Source organism: Chenopodium album, chromosome 17 (assembly GCF_948465745.1).
Source record: "Chenopodium album chromosome 17, dcCheAlbu1.1, whole genome shotgun sequence".
Classification (NCBI taxonomy): domain Eukaryota; kingdom Viridiplantae; phylum Streptophyta; class Magnoliopsida; order Caryophyllales; family Amaranthaceae; genus Chenopodium; species Chenopodium album.
In genome coordinates, this window is record NC_137850.1 from 32,892,610 (window position 1) to 32,896,521 (window position 3,912).

Genomic DNA, 3,912 nt, shown 5'->3' on the forward strand with positions numbered 1-3,912 from the left:
ACCTCACTAACTATAGCTCCCCCAAGCCAAGCTTGGGACTAGTAACCAATGCGGCAAATATGGCTTGTAATGTGGCTAAAAACAATAAAAAGTCAAGGCAACAACATGGGTAGCAAGAAGGGAACAAATGTATCTAAATAAATCTGAAGGCTACCTAAAAGAACAAATGCCTTCGTCCTCCACATGTGCATAATAATGAGCCATGAAACACTACTCATAGTTGCAAACCAATACTCAAATTCATTGACATACCAGGAACTAATCACACATTCCTAACCAAATCAACTAGTCAAGCACTATATTCACAAGTAGTTGGGCAAAATTGACGCATGTTTAGGAATCCAAGTAATTAAACTTCAAATCATGATCAACAAATCCACAATGCTCAAAATCAAATACCAAGAATCAAAACAATTTTCTCAAGTATGGGGCACAGGGAAGCATGATTTATAATTCATTGAAACGTATTTTTTAATTTTTTTAATTTTTTTTAAAAAAACAGTAAACTAAACACACCAAAAATAAAAAGAAAGAAATCATACCTCAATCCAAACCAAAAACTCCCCCAAGCCAAAATCAGACAATGTCCTCATTGACTCAAGAGTGAAGCCCGCGCGGCTAGACGTCACCTGGTTTAAGAAAGAGACAAAACAAAAAGGGGAAAGATAAAAAGAAAAAGAAAGAAAAAAGGAAAAAAAATAAAGCGATAAAAAGGGTATGGCGCGCCCGATCGGGCGGCCGATCGCCCGATCGGGCGGCCGATCGCCCGATCGGGCGATCATCAAGGACTAAACACGACTAACCTCGCGCCCGATCGGGCGGATCTTTGCCCGGTCGGGCGATTTTGTGCCCTTGATAAATTTCCCTTTCGCGCCCGGTCGGGCGCCATCTCGCCCGGTCGGGCGAAATTCGTCGTATACGGACTTCTTCACGCGCCCGATCAGGCGGGGGTTCACCCGGCCGGGCGAACTTAAGGCCGCAATCTTTCTTCTTCTCGCGCCCGATCGGGCACGACTTCGCCCGGTCGGGCGGATCTTCCGTAACTTGTTCTGGGGGCTCTTTAACACTAATTGCAAGGGACACCTCCCCAGGATCAAATTGCCTCGGTTCCCCACTCGACTGAGTTAATACTACTCGATCAGGTGGGACTCTCATTAAAGGCTCAATTATCGCAACTTGTTCACCTTGCTCCTCATCATCAAAACCAAGCCCTTCACAATATAGAGCTCGCTCTATTGCATCTACTTCTTCCTTCCACGTCTTCTTTCTACCTGTAGAAGATGCAACACAAGATACCGCTACCAAGGGATCCTTAACAAGAGCTTCGGGCTCATTAGAACAATTATTTTTAACCACATCAATGATAAAACATTTTTCCTCTGTCATGGGGCTTTTAGGAGCATTATTCAAGTTAAAAACAATATTATCATCCCCTAGTGAAAATGTCAATTTACCACCTTGTACATCTATAATTGCTCCCGCGGTATTAAGGAAAGGTCTACCCAAAATGATTGGGGTTTGCACATCCTCAGCCATATCAAGAACAACAAAATCAACAGGTATAAAAAAATTTCCTACTCTAACAAGGACATCCTCTAAGACACATAAAGGGTAATTAAAAGAATGATCGGCCATCTGCAGAGTAATATTAGTAGATTTTAATTTACCCATTTTTAGCTTTGAACACACAGATAGTGGCATGACACTAACACTAGCACCCAAATCACATAATGCATTATCTATCTTAAGATTGCCAATATGACAAGGGATAGAAAAACTACCCGGATCTCTTAGTTTAGGTGGAGAATTATTTTGTAGTACGGCACTACGTTCTGCAGTAAAAGCAACAGTATCTACCTCACTAATAGATCTTTTCCTAGTCAATATTTCTTTCATAAATTTTGCATATGCAGGTATTTCTGTAATTAATTCTGTAAAGGGAACTGTTACCTGCAAATCCTTCACCATCTCAAGGAACTTACCAAACTGCTTATCCACTTTGGTTTTCAAATGTCGATTTGGGAATGGTAGTTTGATAATTGGTTGTTGAACATTGATGCACTTATCCTGAGTTACAACCTTCCCTGGAGTTTTACCCTGCAATGTAACATCAAAAATATTAGTACTACCCTTTAGCCCTGCGGGGCTAGGATTAATATCCTTTGGTATAAAGGAATCAGGATTAGCAATTTCTGTTAAAAGAGGTTCATCATCTTTGGGCATAGGAGGCCCATCATAGTGTGAACCACTCCTGAGGGTAATTACGAACTCCTGATCTGTGGGCTGTACTGGTTGCGATGGTAGGGTTCCCTGCTGGCGGGTTTGCAGAGTAGAGGAAATCTGCGCAATTTCACTATCCATGATTTTATTATGTGCTAGGATCTGATCAATTTGCGCACCTCTACTCTCCATGTGCTTTTGCATACTAATTAGCATCGCTTTAATTTCTGATAGAGCAGGATCAGTAGGTGGAGGAGTTTGTGGTTGATTATTCTGAACAGCACTGGGGTGGTAGTAGTTCTGCTGAGGTGGTGGTGCTTGTTGTTGTGATCGTTGTGGAGGTGGAGGAGTGGGGTTTTGCACATTAGTACTCTGGTAAGAAAGGTAGGGGTGGTTCCTATACCCAGGATTATAAGTATTGGAGTATGGGTTATTTTACTTGATGGATTGAAAAGCGTTAACCTGCTCCATGGAACTCCTACACTCCTGCTCCCAATGACCTACAATTCCACAATTTTCACAAAAAGCATCATTAGCATTATTATTAATTGCAGAAATATTAGCTACATTAGAAAAATTAGCAGTATTCAAATTATCTAATTTCTGACAAATAGAGGTTAATTGAGCTTGCAAAAAGGATACGGAGTCAACACTATGTTTCCCTTTGTTAGCAAAACCTCTAGGATTCCCATATTGGGAATTGTGAATTGCCATCTCTTCGATAACTTGACCTGCATTATCAACATTTAAATTCATAAATCTCCCATTAGCTGTAGAATCTAAAATTGCTCGAGATGAATTTCCAATCCCATTGTAAAAAGCTTGTATCAATTGCCACTGCGCTAAATTATGATGGGGACACTCTCTCTGCAGATCTTTGAATCTCTCCCAAGCCTCATATAGCGACTCATCTGGCTCTTGGGCAAATTTCTGAATGGCACTCCTTAATAAGGCTGTCCTTTCTGCAGGGTAATATTTATTATAAAAATTTAAAACAAGAGTCTCCCAGTTAGTAATACCAAGTGCAGTTCTATTTAAACCATTAAACCACAATTTAGCTTTTCCACATAGAGAGAAAGGAAAGAGAATCTCCCTGATTTGGTCTTGTGTGATCCCAGCTTGCCTTATAGTATTGCAATATTGACAGTAGTCTGCAACATGAAGATTTGGGTCTTCACCCTTAGCTCCACTAAATTGCTTCCTTTCTATCATCGTAATAAACTGGGGTTTGATTTCGAATTGTACTCCTTCAAGAGCTGGAGTAGGAATAAGGTGAGGAAAATCCGTCAAAGACGGCTGCGAATAATCGCTGAGCTTTTTAGGTGCTGTCATGTCTGATTCTAGTTCTGAAGAAAATTCCGAATCACTAGAATCAGATGGAGGGTCTCTAGGGATATCACCACCAGAACTCGCCAGTATTTGCCTGTATAGATTCTTTTGCCTATGAAAAGAGCGCTCGATCTCAAGATCGAATGGAATGTAACCTGATCTGGAACACCTGGGCATAAATAAAGAACTAGACGACAAATATGAGAGCTGTCCCAAAGAACTTACGTTCTCTGGGAAGAAAGGAAATAATCTAGACTACAAAAACAATCAGAAATAAAAATAAAACCGTTTCCCCAGCAACGCCGCCAAATTTTGACAGGCTAAAGTCGTATCACCTAATCAAAATTAATTTCCTAAGTCCTC

At 40.7% G+C, this 3,912-nt stretch overlaps 1 non-coding gene across 1 annotated transcript; it reads left to right on the top strand.

Annotated features, from left to right (window-relative positions):
• Window positions 1-3,064: 3,064 nt before the first annotated feature.
• LOC145590421 (small nucleolar RNA R71) lies at window positions 3,065-3,171 on the top strand. Its single transcript, XR_014102023.1, has one exon. It is a non-coding gene; the product is annotated as a small nucleolar RNA R71 (small nucleolar RNA).
• Window positions 3,172-3,912: the final 741 nt, after the last annotated feature.